The 24,172-nt window shown below is 40.7% G+C and overlaps 1 protein-coding gene across 4 annotated transcripts in view; it reads left to right on the top strand.

The window, feature by feature from the left end:
* The first annotated feature begins 6 nt into the window (after positions 1–6).
* Positions 7–24,172, top strand: part of RASSF8 (Ras association domain family member 8) — an 82,736-nt gene continuing 58,570 nt past the window's right edge. For 2 of the 4 annotated variants that reach the window (XM_057370523.1, XM_057370520.1), the window contains exon 1: positions 7–116. The gene's annotated coding sequence lies outside the window, so the exon portion shown is untranslated. Of the gene's footprint in view, positions 117–12,158; positions 12,372–24,172 lie in introns of those variants that run through there. The other 2 variants (XM_057370522.1, XM_057370518.1) reach the window with 1 other exon arrangement.

Here is a 24,172-nt window from a genome sequence, read left to right as displayed (position 1 = left end):
CCGCTGGCGCTGCCCGGGAGCCGCTGCGGGACGGGCGCCCGGAGCCGCTGCCGGCACAGCGAGCGAAGGGACGGAGGACGGACGGACGGACGGACGGACGGGAGGGCGGTAGGTCGGTAAGTGCGSGKMMGYGCWSSKCYGCSCTGCYCTGCCCTGCCGAGCTCGKCTTGTTCCCCTGCCCCGCTCGCTCCCTCTCCCGCAGCTCCCGGCTCGTCCCCGCTGCGGGTTTGTGACCCTTCCCTGCCTCCTCCTCGCTCGCCAACTTTCCCCTGCCTTTCGCCCGTTTCCCACGTCCCCTCGGATTTTCATAGGGTTTTTTGTTTGTTSGGGTTTTTAAAGGKTTTTTTTTGCGGTTTTTGGCGTTTTCGGCTCTGCCGTTCCCACTTTCGCCTCTTCCCAGCCCTTTCGCACTCTGTTCYGTCCTTTCGCTTCTTCCTTCGCTACTTCCCCGGCTTCCTCCGGCTTTTCGTCTCTCCTGGCATTCTATCTTTCTCCGTTGGGCATCGCGTGGAAAAGTAAGGGMTATTTCTCGGTGTCCTTGAGGAAGGGAATTCGAAAACTACTTTTCTTACARTGGGAAATCTTTGTAGTAGTTTTTCTTTCCCCTTCCCCTTGTCTTCCTGTCCCCGGAAAGAAAAATTAAACCTGTTTTTCTCCTTTTCCTTTTTTTTTCTCTTTTGCTACGTGGACTGTTTGTTTTGGTCTTTTTTTCCTTCCCCCTTCTCCAGGCAGTGTCGGTTTGTTTCACGATTAATCTCTTTTATTCCTGTCCCAACCCTTCCCTCTCTCTCTCCTCCCCAGTAAGAAAAAATAYTAGAAGAAAATGTGTTTTGCAAGAAGGGAATGCATGAGACTTTTTGATGGGTTTTTTTTGTTAGTTTTCTTTTTTTTTTTCCTTTCCCCTCGCGGGGTACTATTGATGAGAAAAGCTTGAGTAAATAAAGTACGGTAGGACAATACAGAGGCATGAACTTTAAAGGGTAAGGAGATGGATTTTGCTCCTTGGTTCATCCAGCTCTGAAGTGTTGGGAAGATCTGCTCCAGGGTCTGTTTTGGGGTTGTGCTAGTCCGGTATGTTTTCTTTCAGCAGAGTCGTGACTTATTATGCCAAGAGAGTGGTGTGCTAAACTGCATCTCAGTATTGCTCTTGGGTTTCTTCAGCGTGGAAAATCAGGAGGCAGGGGAAGGTTACAGATTTCGGTGTCTCCTTTGGAATTACACCTGTCACGCCTCCCAACCCCAAGCTGCAGGTGTGTCGGAGGTTGACACCTTTAACAAAATCGCTGGAAACTGCTCACGTCCGTGGCAGAAAGTGCTGTCGTGGGGTTTAGGAAGTCTGGCTCGGACCTTGCGAGTTTTTGCCTCAGCTCYAGTCAGCATCACGCGTTGAAATTGAGTGTTTGCCGGGCTGTGGAGAGCGGGTAAATCAATTGCCTAATGATTTCTGCAAAGACACCTGTTTAAGGGCTTTCAGGCTCCCAGCTAATTGTGTTTGGGAGTGGTGCGATTGTGTTAAGTGTTGTAAAAGTAAAGAGCTTTGTCTTTTCAGTGGAGAATGYGTAGCTTGTGAATAAAGTGTCAACTCTTTTGATCAGAGGTGMTTCTTGGATCTGTTACACTACCTTTTTTTTCATAGATACCATTCCAAAAGTCCAAAACCCCGTGTGGCTGAACTRCAAATAAAATCAGCCCTGCATTTTTCCCCTCTTTCTTGAAAGAAGTGAGAAAATTTAATTTCGGATTAACTTTTTGTTTGATGATATCTCATTGGAAAGTAGGCTAGCCATTAAATTGGAAGTACTTCTGTGGATCTTAGGGCAAAAAAAATTATTTGATATGGAATGAATTGCCGAGGGAACTGAAATGACTGCTTGGGATTCACTGTGTTTAGTTGTGTACCCTTTAGGACAACTGAGAGATAAAGGTGGTTCACTTCAGTTAAGCTCTCTCTCCATCCTTTCCACCCTCATGAGCCTGGGAGTTGTTTGAATTTATCTTGTTTTTAATCTTTACTGGAGATGAAGAAGTTTAGCATGGGGGGAAATGGAGAAAAATAACAAGGCATATTCAGCAAGAAGTTAAAGTCTTTCAAAACTGTACTTTGAACCGTTACTGAAAACACCAGCAATAATTCTTAAGAGCCAAATTAAGTTGATTAATATAACTTTTTAGTATCTGTTTGAGGGATTCTCTGAAAAAGAATAAAGGAGATTGAGTTGCTAAAAGTGCAGAGCCTGARCATTGAGGATGGTGGGTTCTGTTCCTGCTTCTGCCATGGCAGGGCAGTGTGACCTCCTGCCTCAGCTGCCTTCCTCCCTGTACCTCATGGGATAGTGAGATTTTCCTGATTCTCTTAAGTGCTTTTACACATGATWTGTAAGAATAATTATGTGTAAATGTGTTACTGCTTGTTCAGTTGTCATTTTGATTGTTGATCAGGTAATTTGGCTTGTGCTAATACTCATTCTTGGAAAGTTGTCGAGATCTTGAGCATCACCATTTATTTTGAGCAACACTGGATTTTTGCATTGCTGCAAAGGTTTTGAGACTATGGCTATTTTTATCCCCTGAATATCTCTGACAGTATCAGTTCTTGCTTTTTCTGTGGTCCCTGAAGTCTCCCTCAAGCTGAATATAAAGGACARTGTTGACCTCTCCAGAAAGAAGCTGTTACACTGAATTGCAGGATGGAAAACTGTCCTATGGGGACTGGGCTCAGGACCCCCCTCAGCGTGATGCTTGCGTTCCTGGTATTTTGTGAGGTCTGTAATTATGAATTTAGCTCAGTCCACAAGTGCATTCATTTGCTTTCTAATTTTAGGTTTCTGCTTGGGTTTTTAAGTCTTTAAGACTTATATCTTGACGTTAAATGTAAATGTTTGGGGCTTTTTTGAAAGCCTAGGTTTTCCTGTTAAGTTTTTTCATGGTGGGGTTGAGGCTTTACAGTGTGATGAGGCTCATTGTAATCTCAGTGCCTGCCTTTGTTTGAGACTGGGATACTTTGTAAATGCAAGTCTCTAACCTGTTGCTCGTCTCTCTTCAGCAAAAATGAGTCTTGGTTCTGTAGGAGCTTGCTATTAGGCGAGTGTTTGTGTGTATGTATGCGTTGCATGTGTATAACTTGCTGTTCTCCTGCATATGCACGTAGCCAGCTCTATGCTTCTGAATCCGGACAGTTAAATCTGGTCTCCAATTCAGTTTCATAAATAACTAATSCTTCCTACCCTTCGCATTCCCCTTCAAAGCACGTGGTGATTTCACATCTTTGACAAGGAGTGGTTTTCTTGGCTGATAAGAGGATGGCTCATGTTATTTTCTCCCTTGACTGTTCTGAGGGCTGTATGTTATCTTCCTCTGCGCTGATAAGGTGCAGGGAGGAGGTTGACTGGTCTGTGTGTGTGCCAAGTGGTGCCGTCCTGCTCTGTCTCTCTCCAGTTTGTCACCTGTGAAGCTGAGATCACAGAATTTGTCCTGCTTGGGAAGGAGGGTTTGAGCTGTAGCTTATGGGGGTTTGTCACATCTGCCACGGGAACTGCAGACCTCTCTGGGTTGTTACTTCACCTGGATCTCTGCAAGCATCTGGTCATCTTTGTGATGACATAAATATGCAGAGTGTTGAAGGTATCTGAAAGGACTCGAGGAGACAGGCACTGTGAGCTTTCAGATAGCAGCGGCTTGAGAAATCCGCTTAATTCACCTTCCTGCTTTTGAGTCACTCAGGAGGGAGCAATCTGTTTACTTTCTTGTTGTGCTTGGAAAACGGGCTCACCCACAACAAAAGACCCTGTAATGCTTTCTGTAGTCCAGGATTATTGCACAAAAGCATCTTGCTGTGCAGCGCTGTGGCTGTGCTCGGTGTTGTATGATAACACATGTTTCTCAGCTGTTGTTGATTCCTCAGTGGCACAGACTTCAAAGGAATGYGCTGAAAGAGAGCCGCAGCCAGGGAAAAACGGGGTTTGTTCCAGTGGCCTGTACCATCCATCTGTTTAAATACTCCGCTGAACTRTTCCAGAGTGTTCAGGCATCCACTTAGGACTGACAAGCAATTACAGCTGGGAATGGAGCCTGCTGCARAGAGACCACCTAGGGGATGCTTAAGTGCTACCTCCCTTCTGTGGGTCAGAGCCCCCTTGCCCTCCCAGCCAGCCAGGAGAGATAAGGCTCCTCATTTGGGGTATCTTTCAACATGACATTGTCTAATTCCTAATGCTGTTGAGGATTTATTTATTTTTACTCTCTATGCTATCTTTAGCACAAGAAGGGAAGAATGGTAATGAGGACAGACGGTCGTCTCTGTAGTGTCCTCTGTGTGAGTAGCAAGCTAGGTCTGTAATTTAAATGAGTAAATATTTATAAAAAGTTAATTCTTTTTTTTTTCTCAAAACATGTGGAATAGTTCATAGAGAGTTATCTGTGGATCACTCATGTCTCTAAAGGTAGTGATTACTGGATTAATTTTAGCTCCAAAATATGACCAGTAAAGTTWAATTGGAGCAAATTGCCTTGTGCTGTTTCAGATTGAGTTTGGGGAAACGTTTCACAACTTCATCCACAGTAACTAAATAAACACCAGTGTACTTGTGCATTATAATACATGAGGATGCTRCCAATTCCAAGTATTGTAATTTATGTTTTTACCTAAATTCCAATACTGGAGTCCACTGTGCAAGACATGTCTGCACTGCCGAATGAATCTTCATATCATGGCCTGTGTGCTCTACATAGTCCTAGACAGTGGGACACTGAGGAAAATATTAACACAGAGGCTACAAATAATCTGTTGATAACCTGTAAGGATGCTTGAAGTTTTTCTGTGTGGACTGACATTCATTTGGATGGTTGGCATGAGCTCTGTAGATAAAGCAATGTATGTTTCAGCTAAGAGGGTTTAACCTTCTTTGTCAATGGAAAATGCTCATGCAGATGCACTAAGAGGATATTTGAGCTTGGAAAACTTATGAGGCACTCCAGGATTTGTTTTTCACCTGCAAGCAAGCAGCAGAGCTCTAAAGGTGAGCTTGAATGTTGTCCTCTGCTGTGGTATTGCTCCCTCCTTAGTACTGTGGTGTGACATCTATGCCTTTGAAAGGAAGGTTTTCTCCCTGTGTTGGCAGTTGTGATGTTTTTATGGTATTTTGAGACGTCAGATTTTAATGCCTTACTACCCCTTTGAGCAGAAAGGGGAGGGAAACTTCTAGAAATGTGTAATGCAACTGACTTCCAGCTTCTGCCCTTGCTCCAGGGTTGACATTGTAGTTTGAATTTATTTACTTGCTTTGAAAGCTGTACTCGGTGTAACCTTGAGTCTTACTTCCCTTACTGCAACAGTACCTGACGTGTTTGCAGTGTGCACCTTGCTATGTCTATGGATCATCTGGTTTTAAACTGGCCAGGCTGTTGGTGCTTTCTTTTTATTGTATTCTCCCCAGGAGTCTTCAGAGCTGGCACTTCCTTTTGTTTCAAGTGAACTGGAAGTCTTGCTGAAACATTTTTGGGCCCCTGAAGTGTTTGTCAATGTTTCCAAGCTGTTGTTCGAAAGGAGTTTGGAGTTTCCGGAAGAACCTTTGAAAACTTTAGGTTTTGCTGTCAGTCAGCAGTTTTGTGAGCATGGATGAAGAGAGGCTGTAATTCCACTGGGCAGCCAGATGTTTTATGTCTGTGATGAAGTGGGGAGACAGTGTGGCTTTAGGGGTTGAAGGGTCTGCTGTTCTTGTCAGAGCTGTTTGGGGATCTTCAACAGATCGTATCTGCTTTCTGTCCTCTCCCTTCCTTTCCCTCCTACCATGCCTGTACTGATTGTGATCACCTCCTCCTGAGTAAACTGGGATTGAGAGCAAAGCATTCTTTGTTGCTTTTTGAAAGGTAGATATTTGCTTGTCACTCTGTTTCTTAAATTCTAAGCTTAAAGCCCTATAAAAGCTGCATGTAACTTGACAATTAGTGAATTTATAGCAATTATCCAGGAGATTAATACTAATGTGAATTCTGAYGACTGGCACTAGGTGAACTTTATAAAAAAGTCACTTTTCATTGCAAACAGAGGAGAGAGTRCTCTTTGATGCAAATCCCCCAGTTCCATATTAAATTGCACCTTTTAAAGGCCCTTGAACACTTGCAAAATCTGTGTCTATCCCTGTTTTTCTTCTCCCTCTTCTCTGTGACGTATGAAGGGAAGTTAAAAAGGAACTCATCAGTGGCTGCACATGTCAGAGTCTTCCTGGAGAAGAAAGTAAGAAGATGCCACAGCTAATAACATTTAAAAGTTGATATTGGGAATCAAGAGAGCAAATGCTTAAATGTGCCATTGCGGCTGTGTGCCGGCCATATTAACTAGCAGTAGTACCTGGAATAATATTTCCCATCCAGAGAGAAACATCYTTGCCCACCAAGAAGTGATTGTGGTGCCTTTTTGGTTTTGTGTTTTTATTCTTTTTTTTTTTTAAAGAGCTTGCTCTGGACTTTATCCACACCTCCAAGTCAATACAAGCATTTGCACTGTTTTCATTGGGAGCAAGGATAGAAACTTCGAATAAGCTGCATGTTGGAGACTTTGTATTTCAAGCAGTGGAAGCAGCACTGAGGAGCACCAGGACTAACAAAGAACAGTCACACTGAATACAATGCGGTGTTTTCATGCGGTTAATGGAATTGGAATTGGTAACCTGATACTCCAAAGAGACAACAAAGGCTATTTAGCATACAAGGGAACATAGATGATTTTTTTTAAGGAGTTGGTAAATGATGGACTAGAATCTTTTGTCAGAACTCATTCTAGTGAACAAGTCCTGCCAGAAAACGACTGAATTAACAAGAGTTTGTGAAATACTCTGATTAGAAAAGGAATTTTCTGTTTTACTCCCAGTGTTCTTTCACTTCAGTTCTTGTATTTACTTAGGAGTCTACCTGCTCATGTCCTTTGAATTTAGGCTTTGTTTCAAACTGAAATATACCATAAACTAAAGTCTTTGGGCTCATCTTTGGGGAGCATAACAAAATGAAATGTGCAAGGTTTACATAACAAATAGGGTACCCTGCTGTTTCCTTATTTCCCAGAAACAGACGAGAAAGCGACCAGCTTGATACAGCCTRCAGCAGTGCTGCTTGGGGTTAAGCTGTTCTGTGTGAAACCACGGAGAGTTCTCTTTAGGTGGCTTTTGATGCAGTGAGGGTGGACATCTGTGATGGTGATCAGCTAAACAAAAACTCAGTCCGATCTCATAACTCAGGAATTAAGATGAGATTCTTCTTTAGCCCACTGCTAACCTCCTTTGTGTTTTCAGTGAAGAAAAGGAACTTGCAGTCCATGTGGGCTAGGCTGGATGATAAGGGGCACATGGTTTCAGGAGGTGGTGTGTGTTACAGGAAGGGAGCCAAGTGTGAGTTGGCTGGTGACAGTTTTGAGTGTGCTCAAAATTGGATTGGTCGTTTTCTGAAACAAAAATTAAGGGAAGAGGCTCACCTTTCCTAGGTATGGTGCGAGAGTGCTGGGCTCCTGCCAGCAGCCAGAAATCACAATTTTAAAAGTACTGAAGCAGCAGGTTTGCTTTTACTTAAACTCTTATCAAGACTGAAGGGGGTTTGGATATTTGGTCTGTTAGGACTTGCTGGTCTTCTGCTGGTAACTCATTGCAGAGCACCTCATCAGCCTGCATCATTAGCCTGGGCTAGTGGAAGGTGTCCCTGTCCATGGTAGGGCGGCCTCAGGAATGGTCATTAGGTCCCTTCCAGCCCAGGCCATTCTGATTCCATGATTCTATGCTGGATTTGAAATGTGCTTTTTGAAACATGGAGCTCTTTCCCAGCTCTTGCTGGTTTCCTGCTGTCATTCTTTTAGCATTTCCCATTAGAAACTTGTTCTCCCTGTGTGTGCTTGGTGGCACTGCTACCCCTTTCTGCTCTGCCACCAGGCTTYCTAAACACTCCTTCATGAAGTAATGGTTTTCCAGTAATGGCTTTTGTTTTAGGCATCACAGGTGCCTCTCTGCTTGCAGAATTTGATTTTAGATRGGAGGGAAAGACACAGGCACTTTCCCTTCACATCTCACAGCCACAGAGAATTCCTCCAATTCCTCTGCTGCCGGGCTGTTTGGAGCAGAGTAGGGGGAACACTTACTTTGCTGTTTCCTTGTCCAGGAGTTGGGTTTAACTTGCACGAAGCACCTGTTCCTTTGTGTCCTGACATCCTGTCAGTGCTCATTCCCCCTGCTTCCTGGGAGAACAGTGTTTTTGTTGATGGCATTTTCCTGCCTTAGCCTTTCAGGGAAGCCCAACCACAAATTTTCTAGAATTCTTCCACTCTCTCTCTCTCTCCCCTTGTCCTTCACTGACCTCTAACCACATTTTTATCTTTCTTGACAAGATGCTTAGTTTCATTTATCAGCTACTTTTCCCTTCACTCTTCAGCTTTGATTATTTTTCCGGGAGCTTCTTAGAAGCATTAACCATTACAGATGTACAGAACACTTAAATACAGTTGCATTCCTTAGTGTTTTGGGGTTTTATTGTTGTACTCTAATACTCAAGTGCCTGTGGCAGGTAAATATTTTTTATGTACACTACTTATCATGACAAAAATATCCATCCTCAGCACAGGGTAAGGAACTCATATTACAATATACCAATATTACCAGCTGCAAGAGCCCTATGTGTCCCTCCCTGGGCATAAACCACTAAGTTTTGACTTTTTTAAATCACTAATATTTTCTGAATTTATATTTACACACTGGAAGATAAAAATATGACATAAATGGAAGGAAATGGCCAATACACTTTCCTGTCTTAGTCTTGCGTCTTCCCAAGTGCTTGACAAATGTTCTATCACCTCTAGACAATATTATTTTGTTCTAAAAAACTTAAATATTACCTCAAATTYTGTAAAAATACATTTGCTTTCATTGTGGGCAGCAGAGCAGAGGATGACTGGTTTTATTTAAATATATGCTGCAAGGATATTTCTTTCCTGTTTTGCAGTGCCCTTCACGCTTGTCATTGTAAGTGTATACGCAAAAACCTAAATAATTGGAAATCTATATGCTTCCTGACCATGGTTTACTTTAATAGTCCACAATGATCTCTGGACAAACTGTATTTTATTTCAAAAGACCTCTATTATCTTCAGCTTGACCAGTATGAATGAGAATAGCATTCCATGTATATACCATTTTTAAGAATACTCATCTTTTTCTTGCTGACATGGACATAAAGCATGTGGTAGGGAGAAGACAGTTCTGTAATGGAGTACAAAATTAAACAACAGGGGAAAAGAGTGAATGGCTTCAAGCGAACTGARAGGASGTTTAGATTGGGTATCAGGAAGAAATTCTTTCCTGTGAGGGGGGTGAGGCACTGGAAGAAGTTGCCCAGAGAAGCTGTGGATGCCCCATCCCTGGAAGGGATYTAATGAAAAAAAGAATATTTAAATCTCTTGTGGTGATGTCACAATGTGCAACTGTAATGCTGAAACTCTTCATTGCTGGGATTTCAAGATTTCAAGGCAGATGAGAATCTCTGTGCTTTGATTTTTATMTTGGCAGGGGGAGCCATCTGACTTGCTTTATTCATAGGTCAAACCTTAGTACAAAATTACAAGGTGAACTTTCTTTGGGTATCTAACCACTRCTTATCAGTTGGKTTTTTTTTCCTGCAAACATAAAAGGTGTGGCTATTAGATGACTAATTAGACCTTAACCCAGCAGCTGGTGAGTGCATGTCCCATCCTGAGAGGGTGAGAATGTTGGCATTCCCAGGATAATGTCCCTGTAATGAAGTCCARCCCTGAACCAAGTTCTTGATTAACTGGCCACAGTGGGAAAGGCACAGATGGAATGATGATGGCCTAACCATGCCCCCTGTGAGCCACTCCTCGAGTCACAGAAGCCATGTGTGCTGTGGCTGTCACATAACTGAGGGGAAATGCCCGTGGAAGATGTTAAGTGATTTCCCTGGCACCTTGAGTGCGGTGACAGAGGCAATGTAGCTGGGCTGCAGCATCTCTGCTGGCAAGAAGCTCAAGCAAGTTGCAAGAAGCTCAGGGAAATTTCAACTCTGTGTTCTTATGGTATACTTAACATTTTGTCAACTCTGTGTTCTTATGGGATACTTAACATTTTGAGGGACAAGGGGCAAAGGAAAGTTTCGACTTGAAGTGGACAAAGCTATGAGAGAAGGGCAGACGGAAAGAGACAAATTTGTTACAAGCTAATTGGTTTGGAGGCAGTGGTGAATTGTAACCCAGGAGTTGGGAAGTGTGTAGAGTTTAACCCAGCAGTTGGGACCAGTAGCTACTGTGTGGCAAATTAAGTACTGGGTATCCTTGCAACATCTTTCCTTGTAAYCTTTTCTTTAGTTTTCCTGCAAAGTAGTGACTCTAATGCCAGTGCTCCAGTGCTGTTTGAGCATACAGAGCTTTCTGTGAAGGTTTGTGGGCTTATAAGCCTGATGGAAGTTCAAAATAATCTCGTTGCGTACCCAACAGTTTTCATGTTGCTGTGTTGTGTTTTCTCTCTCTTCCTCACTCCTGCAATGTTTTAATAAAGTCAGTACTGTGCTTGTTGAACTAGAAAAAGGGAAATAACTCTAATGCTCCAACATGAGTGCTTTCTACTACACCTGATGTTCAAATGAGACACTAAAGCCAAGGCAAATCTTGAGCAGTTTGACTTGGTTAATTTTCATAGATACTTTCAAAAAAACATGGGTTTTTGATATGATTTCCTGCAGTGGATTTACTCCTGATGTGGAGAATTAATACAGACCTTCAAAAGATAYTACAAAGTAAAGAATCAGCAGTATTGGTTTACAGCTTTTTATTGTGGTTGGTTTTTTAAAAATTCCTATAGTAGTGAACTGATGGGACTACCCTTTGAGAAATTCTTTATCATCAGTCCATTCTATAAAAGAGTTTCAGGTTCTGTTTTGCTATGCTGAACCCATCGTCAGGGTGTCTGACTGRTTACCTTGTCCTTCTTAGCACTCTTGAGGTGTAAATGGTGTCTGTTCATCTTGTGTTCACACTGAGCCTTGTGGATGTGTTGGGAGATGTTCTTTCTGTGCTTTGTTCATGTGACTTAATTTCATTAAAGGAAAGGCCAAGCAGGTCCTGATATTTGTAACAATATTGTTTGCTCTGCTAGTACTTATTTGCTCATTGTCACCAACTTGACAGTGTGTAAACCTGAGGCAGAACTTCTTGACAGTGTGTAAACCTGAGGCAGAACTTGCCTGTGTGAGAATTGGTGAATTGTGTCACATTTCCCTCTTTTTATGGAGATTTCAGGTTTTTTTTTTTTTCTCCCAGAACATTTACCAGATGTGGGTTTTATTTGAAAAGGAAAAAGAAGATTAAAGTATGGATTTATGTCAGCCCATAAAAATGTTGCTTTGTCAGCTTATGGTATTAAAAATATGCTGTATATAGGAGTTAACGTGATGGTCTTCATGTGAGATGCTCTTGCCCTCAGTCAATAAATGCAGAAGCCTATTTGAAGCATTGGAAATGTGTGTAGAGAGTGATGTAAGGAGTGATTGGGTGCAAGACAATTTGAGCCATCATCCCCAAACAAATATTGTGACACAAATCACTTAGATAAGTTTGCTTCTATATGTTTGCTTGTTTGGATTTGTCTGTAGGAACTGATTTATTTGTACTGTTTCTTGGATCGAGGGGACAGCAAAGCAATTGTGACAGTTCACATTAAAAACTAGTGTGCAAACTTACCTGCATAGGTTATTCATGAGAAATKCAAGTTGATTTATTCCACCTAAAAACACTTGTCCAAGGCTGTGAGAGAACCAGTTGCTTTCTTTGAGTCAACACTAGTCCTCAGAGCTGAGACTCCAACTCTGCCTCTATTAATGTACTCACTTGTGAGCACAACTTGCTWAAAAATGTATTGAGCATCAATAACAGAGGATACTTCTTGCACTTTAATAAAAACTCTTGGAATGCTTTGGGAAACTGGAGTAATTCAGTGGCTCTGAACTTCATTAGCTGTGAAGGTATTTAAAGAAAGCAATTTAAGATTTGTCACTGGCTTAGGGCTAGTGGAGGTGTCTGATCTATGTCATTATTAATGACCATATGTAAAGAATCAGAGGCTTTAATTTTCTAAGGAAGCATCTTCACCCTTTGAGTCAGTTTTCAAGAGCCGGCTGGTGAAAGCATCCTGCTCTGAATGGAGCACTGGCCTTGCTTTGAGCAGGAGGCTGGGCTCCAGCAGGTCCTTCCAGCCTGAAGGACCATCCTGTCTTTTTGTTTATTTTCTTTTTCTTTAAGGGTGTTTGCACCACATAGCTGCTGTCAGCTGTAATGGGATTGCCTTGCTACTGCTGCCAGCAGTGAAGCCAGAGGGGTAAATAAATCCTTGCTTGTAAGTAATTTTTTAAAAACCCTCTTTTTTTTTTTTTTTGCTTATCTCTACAGCACTTCTATTGGATAAATGCAGAACATGTAGTATTTCCTTTGTATCTCTTTTTCTGCAATTTTTTTTTAAAGAGGTGGAGTAGGGCAAGTTATGATGACCTTCCTTGAAACTCTAGGCTAAGTTGTCAACTTTCCAGAAGCTGGAATTCATATGGAACCTGATGATTCTGTACTTGAATGTAGCAGACAAATTGTGCTTTAGGGAAACTTGTCACATATGTATAATGTATTGAAATTAACCATKAATTGTTGAGTTGGAAGAAAAGCTATAAACACAGCAAATATTAGAGATGATAAAGAAGAGTGGGAAAAAATCTTTTATTCAACATACTTCTAACAGAATACAATGCATGCATTTATKAAACCCATAATAAGGAGTTAAAAATATGGGAATGTCTGTGTACATGCTTAAGTAAGGWGATATGGGAAAAATACATGCCTGGTAATGAATCCAGGATTTCAGGACTGCTTGTTCAGACAGCAGCTCGCTTTGTGGAAGGAACTGTACAGTGTGTGTTCTTTTATGTGTTTAGACCTGTGTCTCAGAGGAGCCTGTCACTCACTGGTGATAACTCTGAGACTTAGAGAACCATCCCACTCTGGACCCAACAGGACAAATCAAGCTCTAAGCAGCAAGCTTTGAAGTGGGAGCAGAAGAAGARATTTTAATGAAGTTGAAGGGGAATAAGTGATTAATACCCTGTGCTTCACTAGGTGCTGCATCACCAGAATTTTTTCTTGAAATTAAATCCTTGATCAAACCATTCTCCTGTCACTTCATTTGTTGAGTGAAAGGGTTCCCCTTTGGTTCAAGTACCACCATATAATTTTTATGTAGTTGGTGTTGAGTAGGTTGCTTGGTAGCTTTTTTATGGAAATCTGATTTTCTTCCTTCCGGTTAAGTAATTTTCTTTCTTTTCTGGTAAAGCAATGCAGGAACATGCTATCGAAAAGAGGCAAGTTAATTCTTTATTATTTTACTTCTAGGTGAAGTAATCTTGCAGGAAAGCAAGATTAGCAAGTAGATRGAATAGAGTTGAATCAAACTTTTCAGGAGTAAGAACACAAAGAAAACTCATGAAGTGGTCACCTGTGCAAAAAACAGTCAGCAACTACAGCATCAGTTCTTAGAAATTTTGGCAAATACATGAATGTCATAGCATGTGTGTAGTAACTTACAGAAAGGCACCTGAATTGCAAAGTCTTAAGTTTCTTGATTTAAAAATCAGTAAATTAAAAGCTTATTTAAAAGAATTTACCCTATAAGTTGGGAGGTTAAAAGAGAAATCTCAGGATAGTGGTGTATTCTGGCATCATATGCTGATCGTTTAGTCATGTACATCAATAGTTATCTACCCTAATGATAACTTCTTTTTTCTAAATCAAGTGTAGATAGAAATTTGGAGTTACTGTGCTATCTCAGGTGGTGTCTTGAGGATATTTTTGGTTTCTCTTCTTTCCTGGTTTTGGTAAAATGTAAGATTTAATTTAACTGCTTGCTGGCTTGTCTTGGAAGCTCATTGTTTAGCTCCTTAATTTCTTTACTAAAAAGTGATGATTACTAAGAAGTGGAAAGTGATGATCTCTTGGAATTTGAACATGGGGCTCTGAATATGCYCATATTGCACTGATTCTGCAGCCAGTGGCCTGATGCCAGTTGAGGTGAGCAGAGCTGGAACTGAGCCACTGCTAAAAACCTCTGCAGTCACAATCATCTATGCCATGGAAGGCTGGTGTGCAGTGAGCCCAGGGAGTTGTGTGCAGGAGTAAKACAAATTGGACTGGATTTTAATATTTTCTTGGAAAAAACAGATGGGAATAGAAGAGTTAATTGTCTGTTGGGATGTGCAGCTGCAATACTTTAGAGTTTAAATAAACCCTGTAGTGTTTCARTGCTGCCAGCCTTACACCAAGGTACAGGCTCGTGGCCAGAGCTGTTGTAAAAGCACTTGTAGCAGCTCTTGTAAGCAGGTCCTGGAGGTYACAGAAGTGGCAGTCTGGGACCAGCAAGCCCTTATTACTGACCACGTGTGGAAGCAGGACATACTGGATCTTGGAGAGCCTCCTGCAGTGCAAGCCATAGTATTGATGACGCTGTGTGGAAATGCACTGGGATTACTGGAAGGTTTGGGTTTTTTAAGACAGGGTTTGAAGATTTGGGAACTCTGAGCTTGTCACGTGTTTCTGTAGCATACTTTGGCCAGCTTTCAGCCATTTGTGTTGGTAGCCTGCTGAAATAAATAGCTTTCTGATGAAGTGATTCTCTTAAAGGGATCGATTGATTAAAGTGTTTGTTAAAAGTTCGCTGGTCGAGCAACACTTATAAATCTTGTCTTTTGATGGGACTTTAAATAGCAGAGCAACTGTGTTCTTACATCTATCCTTTTAAAAGGGGAAAAAGAACCTTCCATACTTCCACAGCAACTGTACTTTAAAAATACCTATCATTGCCTTTGGAGCTTTTTCTAACTGTGTGTTTTCATGCRGCAATTTTGCATTTCATTTGCAGTGACAATTTGCACTGGAAAAGCATGTTATTTTTGGTAATTTTCTTGATCTAGATTAAGATCTTTGACCTACAGCTGTTGTAARTGCAAGTCTTTCTTTTACAAAGCCTTTCAAAGTTGTTCCCTGTTTGTGTTAATTGATTAAAATATGTGCTGGGTTGGTCCAAATTCCTCTTGGTAATTGGATAAAAAGAAACCACAGAGCAGATAAAAAAATCAACAATGCAACTTCCTTTTGGGGAAAGTTGATTATTACTTTGATGGATTCTTTTTGCCAGTTGTGGGCATACATATATATATATTTGTGTGTGTGTGTTCTAGCCTCAAGACCCCTGAGACTGATACTGTACTTTACCAGGTCTGTCTCAATGTTACAGAACAGATGGTTAATTCAAAACCAAGAGTATTAAAGCTGAGCAGCTAAATCTGATCTCCTAAAAATGAGGTTGCCAAAACAAGCTGCTRTTTGTATTTGATGTAGTTGCTGAATTGGTCTTTTATTTGCTACAAAAGGCAAACCTGAGTCCAGTGCCTAAATGCAAAGTATTGGTAATTTCCAATTTTTTTCAGCTTTCAGTTTCTCTCTGAGCCKCTAACTTGAAGCAGGAAGTTGCTTACATATTGTATGGGTTTTGGAAGAGAGAAGGGCTTATTTAAAATCCATTGCCATGTCCTGGGTTTTTAAAGTAACACAGACAAATTGCAGCAGTGGAATGAGGCTGACGCCTGCTTTTCATGTGCGGTGTTTTGCTTTTTTTCTTCTATTTAGGTGGTCAGTGAAATGAGAAGAAAAAGGCAAATTGTTGGAAGAAAGAATTATTGTGTTTACAGGCAAAGTATTTCTCTGGTTGTCAACACCTGAGATAGGTGGTGTGCTAGAAGAAACCTCTAGATATCTAATCCAACCTGCACACACAGATCCTAGTTGTCTCTAGACAGGACCTAATAAATGTATACTGATACAAAAGGGACTAAAGCATTTATTTCTTGCATTCACTCTGTTGGGATTATTTCTTGGGGACACCATTTCACACTAACATACTTTCCTATTTTCAAATGAAATAAATGAATGGRCTGATGTTCTTTATCTCAATTCTTGGGGTTTAAATACTTACAATTCTTCTGTGAGCTGCTGGAAGTCATAGTCACTTTTCAGGAATCTCTGACCTTGCAATCCATTTTTCTGTGGTGGATTCATCTCAAAAAGAGCGCTGTATGTGACATTTGGAGTGCTATTTTTCACTTACATGATGCTGTAAGATGAGCGATTACATTTTTTAGGATTACTTTATCTTGAAAGATAAGGCACAGCATCAAGGTGGTGTGATCATTGTATAAAAGTTGGGAGACAGCAGTCAAGTTATTTGTGTATGCTTCTGCCGTGATAAATGCCCTAAGGTTTTTTAAAAATCAGGCTTTTGAATCTTTATTTGATTTCTTTGCCGCTTCTTTTAATGTTTAACTCTCTATGAAAAGTGACAGGCAAACAGGTTCAATCTGAATCCTTCCTTCTCTTYGATTTACACCACAAGTTTTGTAGGTAGAATTGCACTTGCTGGATAAAAATCTTGTATTTTTCTGGGGTAGCCAACTATTTGCTGTAGAGAGGATATTGCTTTACTTGGTTGAATGTTTAAATGCTCAGTAAAATGTTGATTTYCCCAAGGTTTGTGGACTTTTCTTAAAAGAATGAGTCAGTTTTGGTTCTTTTTAAATTCTACTTCTAATTGGCCTCAACCCTCTTATCACAGGGATTTTGCCAGTTCTGTTGGTGCTATCAGCCACATCCCTCAGGCTTCTGGAGGTGACGTCTTAAGAGGGGAGTCATTTGAAATCTGTTTGCTGGTCGGTGGGTTAGGACTGAGTTAGATGYTCGTACCTCAAGTTGAAAGTCCCCTTCAAACCTGGTGGAAGAGCAAAATGCAGGAAGCTGAGAAGCCTTGGCAAAGCTTGGAGAAAGCAACACATTAGGGAAGAAGTTGGCGGAGGCTCCGAAGTGTCTGAGAGCAGATGGAGTGTTGTCATCAGCTGCAAAATCAATGTAAATACTTCCAGAAAATTACTCTTCCTCTGCTCTTGCCAAACAGAAGGAACAGGAGCCATAAAAACCATTGGCAAATTGTTTTAGCTGCCAGTGAGCACCCTTGCAGTTGGAATCAACAAGCTGGAATTCTCCCTTGCAGCAGTGGGCAKTGTCTGCTGCAGGAGCGTTGCTTTAGTGGTGGTGAAATGCACTTTTTGTTTTGGTTCTTGCCTGAAGATTTACAGTTGGAAAATCTCGCAGTTCTGTTGTGGTGCAGTTCTGTTAGGTCATATCAACAATAAAACTGAGAATTTAGTTCCTGATTGTGGCTGTGTGGCACAACTTTCCTGCTCTAGGGTGGTTTGTGTGGGGTTGTAAAGCATTTATTTCTTGTATTACAATCTGGGAACCTGTCTGTCCTCCCAGATGCACAATTTTGGGACACTGGTGTGTTTATAAATGTGTCTGGCTGGCTGCTGCTGAATTGATGGCTCTGGTGCCTGGTTTAGAAGGGGCTTGCAACCTCTAAATGAAAATGGGGAGCCACAAGGCAGGGTGAGTTACTGGATCACTAATGTATGTGGCATTTGTGCCTCTCTTGACCCCTTATTACCCAGGAAAATGGATGTTGGAGTAGAGAGTGTAAGATGGAGAGTGTTCGGTTTTAAATTCTGAAATCCCTGTTTGTACTGATCCAAATTCCATTTCCATGGAAACTGGAAGTTTAGTACTCTCGCTTGTCAACTTCAGTTTCTGCCTGGCTTTGGGGAGACTAAAATTGTTCACTTATCCTAAACCTTCCAATACTGAGAGTCATGTCAGGATATTAGCACCATGTATTTTGTGGAGACTGAGAAATTATAACTATAATTACTTCATCTGTTTATTTCCTGAGAGATGCTTAACTTCAGCTGCTGGCGGATCAGAAATCTAAATGTTCAGAGCCCGTGCCCTGTTATCTAATTGTGGAATTGTCATGTGCATAATGTAGATCAYAGCTTCTCATGGGGATGGTTTCTTCATTGCTGGTGTAGCTCTGCAGGTGCTGAAGCAAATCAAATTTATTTAATTAGCTGACTGTGCAGTAGTGCAGGTGTCCTTCCTTGCTGTGGAGTGCTGTGCATGCATCATCTGCAGCAGCCACAACTTGCATCTAAGRACATCATCAATCCACACTCTGAAGTGACCCTGGGGCTCAACTGCACCACCTCATCATGAAGATTTTCCAAGTTCTGGTGCTACCCTTGCCAGCAAAGCAGAGCTGCCAGGCTGGATGTGCCTGGAGCTGGTGATGGCAGAAGGGCTGCGCCAAGCCTGGGAGGGAAGCAGAAGAAGGCTGAACTTTCTGGAAGAAGCCCTGAAGGASCTGATGGCTCTCCCTGCCTCTGAGTGGAATGGAATTGTTGAGAAGGTTGTGGAGACTTTAAGGAATGTACCACTTCGTTGTGGAGTTGAGAGCAGAAACTTGTAGTCCTTTGGTTGATCTGTAAGTGTAGGAAGGTAATTTCTCTATTCTTGAAGTGTGGCTGGTGAAAGTCCARCTCTTTCTAATGATTTAGACATACTTTTATCAGTGTTCCACTTTCATTTAGAGCTGCTTTGGAAGCATGATAATCTCTGCAACTGCCCCTTGAAAGCACATGCTCTTTATGGATTGGCACTTCTGTATTTCTGTAACTTGTACCACTCACTTTAATGTGCAAGAACATGCCAAGGTAACAGTATATTGAATGTAAGGGGAAGCAGCATTATGTTAGAGACTTGTAACCAGAATTTTTTTCACTTTTTTTTGGTGTAGAATAGTAGTGCAAAAGTAGTGTAATGGTGCCTTTGTGAGCTATTGACTCTGTATATTTGGGTGCCAATCTTGCATGTAGCTTCAACAGAAACACTGATGCCAGTTCAGCTTTCAACAGGTGCACTAAACTTCAAATCCTCTTCTCTGGGCCTTAAAATCCTCCRCTGTCAGGGCAGGTGACCTTCTTCCATGTGGTTGCTGTATTCTATGAGCGCAACTGGCTGTCCTGGATGTGTTTGAACAGAAACAGTGCAGGAGAGCTCCTCTCAATTCTTTGGTGCAGTAATAAGGCAGTTTGAAAGAAGATAAAAACCTTTTCTGGTAGGTAAATAGGACTACTTACAAAGTAAAATCTAAAAATAACTAAACTTTCAGCTTTGTAAAGATGTTACAGCAAGGTGTCATTTTGATTTTGAAAAATGAATAAGGTGGTTCTGAAGCAGTGCCTGAGATCTTGGTAGACATGTCTCCCAAGCACTTAAGGAAAAGTACTTTGCAATTAAGAACTTAGATGTAATTTTGTGCATTTTATGTTTTCTTTTATCTGACTGAAGTATTAGTTTGATCATTAGTATATTTTTTACTTTAAAGGTCATGAGGTCTGAAAGATAAGTGGTATCAGGATTGAAAAGGGATGATCATTTGATCTGCATATCCCCTTCTGTCATGAGCTGAAATTTTCTGTGGATCCATCTTGCTGCCTYGAAAGAATGCCTAAATTCCAGGCGCTTATTTAGGTGCAGTATGGCAGGCTTGATAAGGGGAGGACCATGCAGGCATCACTGCCCTGATGGCCTTGCCTGTCTTTATATAGAAGGTTCCAGGTTCATTCTTAAATATGGGCAACTCTTTTCTGCTGTGATAGCTGGAACTTRATTGGAATTTTCCAATATGAACAAGGAGCTGGTAGAAAAAGAGACATGGATTTTTCTCACAACGCACATTGCAAGAGAAACAGCCAGAAATTAGCATAATTAAATAATTCTAATGCTACCTGTAAAGCCAAGAAATCTTATTTGTTTGTATTAAGAAATTTGCCTTATGTTTGAAAGGTGCTGCCATAATGATAATTTGGCAAATGCTTTTGTTCTCTGTTCCAGCAATTTGTAAGTCTAAAAGCTGAAGACAAGTTTTAAAAAGGTCCATATGCAAGGTAAACCTTTACTTAGGGAAAASATTCCCAAACTACCTGCAGCTAAATGCAGGAACATCAAATAATCCAATGGAGCTTCTAATCTTCTTTAAAATATTACTTGAGGAGGTGCTTTAACATGTGGAAATCCTTTTGTTGTGCTGGTGTTTCTCATCTTGCACATGAATTTAAATGGAGAAATATGAAAACCTGAATGAAATTTCAGCACAGCTTCTCTTCCTGTGTCATGGGTGTTATTTAAAGGATCAACACAGGATATMTGAGTGCCCAGCTGGGCAGTTACTCAGCTGCTCATTTCGTGCTTGGTGCTCAGTTCTTCTGTAATTGCTTGACTTCATGCCACTTATATAGGCTACAGATTTAAAGAAAAAAAATTAAAATTAGTATCAATGGAAAAGATTAGTATTATTGCATGAAGCTTTGTGTGATTAAAGTGTGCCATAACTGRCTAGCTCAAAATCCTGTGAGGTTTCATCCTTTTCACAAGTGGGAATCATGTTGTTCTCATTGAAAACTGTTTTCTATCCATGCTGTTTAATGTAGTTTGAACATAACAGATTATGTTTACCAGGGATTTTSTTATTTAGGCTCTCTTCAGTGCGTGTAGAAAGCCAAGATGCAGGTAAACAACTTCAGAAATACAGAAATGCTGAACTATTTTCCACTTTCATGTAATATATGTGGATAATAGGCATAAAAATAATCACAAATGCACAAATAAATAACAAAGTCAGTTTTCTGGTGCTATTAGTCAGTTTTTGATTCCTGCAAGGAGAGCTGAAATTTTAGTGCACGTCATTCAGACGGAGTTTGCTCACCAACAGTCGCAATCCTTACATTATACTCCTTATTTTTAGAAGGCTCAAGGAGTTATGTTGTAATTGAATTACTGTAARGAGTGTTCTGATCCATTATCTAGCACACACTCAGTCCTGGTCAAGTGGCTTTTAGTGGCATTAAATGAAAACCTCATTAGTTCTSAGAATATACATGTTTTTCCCCGAATCGTAATTCAAGGATGGAAAAAACCAGCAGCATGCCATGGTCTTGYGTTGTAACACAGCTGAGTGAAAAGGGAAGCACTCAGGCTGCTCTGGCTCACAAACATTTGGCCATTCTACCCAGAAAACAGGTATGGGCTTGTCTTAGCTGGAACTGATTTTGCTTTGGGTGAGGGCTTCGTGTACCATGCTGTGAGCAAAAGCAGACAAAAGCAGGTCTCTCATGGCTCTGGTACTTCCCTTAAACACATGGGGATGTTGGTAGTGGCAGATCTGCAGTTGCAGTTGATAACTGAAGATGATGTCTTCCACCTCTTGACTCTGAGGAGATGAAAAGCTCCCCTTGCTGATGACAATAACACCTCGGGTTAAAAAACTGGTTGTGTGTTGTGACTTAGCTCTAAATCTTCTCTCTCTAGGGTTTATGTAGACCATAAACCGTGCTATAAAAATAGCTTTTGGCTTTTCAAGTAATATGCATAAGAAGTCAATTCTGAAGTCCTTAGAATAGTAATTATGGTTGGTTTATGAGCATATGTCTTAAACTGATGGATTTCCCCTGCACCCCTTTATGACAGTGTACACTGTACTTTCAGGTTTATTTTAGGCAATGTGTATTTAATTAATRTGGTTGGCTGAACAGAATCAGCCTCTATGCCCCAAATGATAATTCCTTTCAGAGTCTAAACAGCTATTTGAAGTATTGTATCCTACTTTGATTTTAGTGTGAAACATTCTTAGAGCTTACCAGTGGTGTCAAGTCATTACTTCATCTGTTCTTTTCCTCATATGTGTAAAAATGGGGTTTTCCCTTCTGTAACTGCATTGTAACTTGCCTTTTGGGGGGTTTTGTGTCTGTTTTCACATGGTACAGCAGGCTGAGGGCCACATTGGTTCTCTACTTGGATGTGTATCTGTTGTAGCACTGAACTGGATTGCGCGTGGGTTACTTCTTCCTGCTGCAAATGGAGATATTTGATCTTCCTCTTCCTACAGCAGCAACAGCTGAAATAGGTTATACAGATTGTAGGAGGAAATTCTTCCCTGTAAGGGTGGTGAGGCACTGRCACAGGTTTCCCAGAGAAGCTGTGGCTGCCCCATCCCTGGCACTGTCCAAGGTCGGGTTAGAGGGGKCTCAGAGCAGCCTGGGATAGTGGAATGGGCTGAAGCAAGATGATCTTTGGGATCATTTCCAACCCACACTACTCTAATTCATTGATGGAGTGTATCACAGGTACTCCTCTCATGTTTTTGGGGTGGCCAGGTTTTCAAGTTGGTTTTGGGTGAGCCTTTTTGTAGCTGTGTATTATTGCTGTGATTAAGAGCACCACCTACTCTACTTTATGCCTATGAGGAACTTTCTGAAMTCTCCACTCAGTCTAATGTTTATTTATTCTTGGATAGAAAAATGCACAGGAGAGATTTCTTTTTCAAATACACTGCTTTGTTTCAATGAATGAACTTCCAGTTGTAAATAGTGCAATGAAAGCAAATATTTGCATGGGGAAATGATGGTGTGGGTGTGTTTCACCTTTCAGGCTTCCCTGACATTTCATCTATGGCAAAGCTGCTGTGGGCAAGGGCTCTTCTAGGACATAGGGTGCTGCAATATTAAATATTATGTGAGTGCATTTAAATTATATTTTTGTTTCAGCTATGCAATAATATCCAATGGATGAGGTACTCTTATGGTCAAATGACAGTAGTCTTGCCTTTATTGCATTAGTCAAGTAATGTAAACCAATTTCATTTAATGTTGGGTAGCAAACAAGCTTGAAATGGAATAACTTTTAAGCTGGATTGCTACCAGCTTGCTACACTGGCAGAAAGGAAATAATTATTGTCTGTTAGTGGCAAACTGTCAAGAAAATGCTGATTCTGATTTTAATGTATTTCAAAAACTTATTTATTAAGAATTACAGAACAGAATATTGAGATATTAACCCTGAAGCTTTGGTGCCTTTGGAGGCTTCACTCTAAAAACTGATTTGTTTTTTTTTAAATTGTGTTTCCAAGAATGAAACATAAAGAATATGGGATTTGTGTTATATGGTGGGGTTTTTTTATTGTGAATATGTTAACTTGTTGAAATGTCTTACCTGTATAATCTTCTTTTATTATAACAAGTTCTTTTGGAAGTCACTGAACCAATGTTTTTGTCCCATCTTATTTCTATATTAAAAATATTTTACGTAGCAAAAAAATTATTTCATGGTGATGCCGGGTCACTTAATAAAATTTAGTAGTTGTTCTCATATGGGATGTTATGTCCTATGCAAAGTATGTGTTTTTCTACATAAAATTAATCTCAAGGTCAAGAAGGACAAAAATGATTGGAATGAATAGTAGAGAAATACAATTTCTATTTTCAAATTTAAAAAAAATAATGTCCTTTCTAAAATGTAACTGAGGAAATGAACAGTAAGAGTGTCTGGTTGTATTAATGTTGTTGGAGTTTGATAAGGTTTTTTCCTCTGCTACACATCAAATATAGATAACTCTTGTTACTCCTAATCCTCATCACTGTTGGACATGGCTTTAAAAAATTTATCTGTCTCTTCTGAAGATCTGGGCTAATTAAACTTTCATTTATCTTCTGAAACAAAGTAATGCTTCACTCTGCTCTTGCCTTCTGTGGAGAAAGTACCCTGAGTATCAATACCTCCARTCTTGGGAGGGTGGCACTCCTGGGCTGTTTTGCTGAACACCTGGATTTCAAAAGCCTCCCTCCATCAGCTGAAAAGTTTTTCCAGGTTGTATAATGCTTTTTTGTCCTTCTGAATTCCTGTTCTGGCCATTAGTGGCTCTCCCATTTTCCTGGTGAATGCCTGAAGAACAGAGAATTTCTGCTCTCTGCACGTACCACCAGCAGAGTGAGGAGAGGTGTTAATTCCTGAAGCAGCACGTTCTCCACGTGCTGTGTCAAATCTTGTTAAGGTTTACTTTGTGGTGTGGCTGTGTTTGGGATTTTTTGTGTGTRTGCAGTGCTGTGAAAGCTGTGGGCCAGCTATTAGATTTTTCTGTCAGTTCTAGCAGGCTATTACTTGTGGTCAGGGAAGTGCTCCTGAAAATGCTGATAAGAGGCCGAGATAAGCCCGAGTGAGTCACGTTTTATTCATTTGTAGCACAGGGGTGAAAGCCATACATGGCTTTCTTTCATTTTGGTTTTTCCCTTTTATTTCTGAATGCTTTCTGTGAATGTTTTAAAAATCTGATGGAATGCTTTGCCAAMCATATTTTTGTAATCCTTTTGCCAGTATTATTAT

This window comes from Malurus melanocephalus, unplaced genomic scaffold, assembly GCF_030028575.1.
Source record: "Malurus melanocephalus ecotype Western Australia unplaced genomic scaffold, MMel_1.1 scaffold_128, whole genome shotgun sequence".
In the NCBI taxonomy this organism is placed as follows: Eukaryota; Metazoa; Chordata; class Aves; order Passeriformes; family Maluridae; genus Malurus; species Malurus melanocephalus.
Note: the sequence above shows the minus strand (reverse complement) of the source record. Positions and strands in the feature narration are given on the sequence as shown.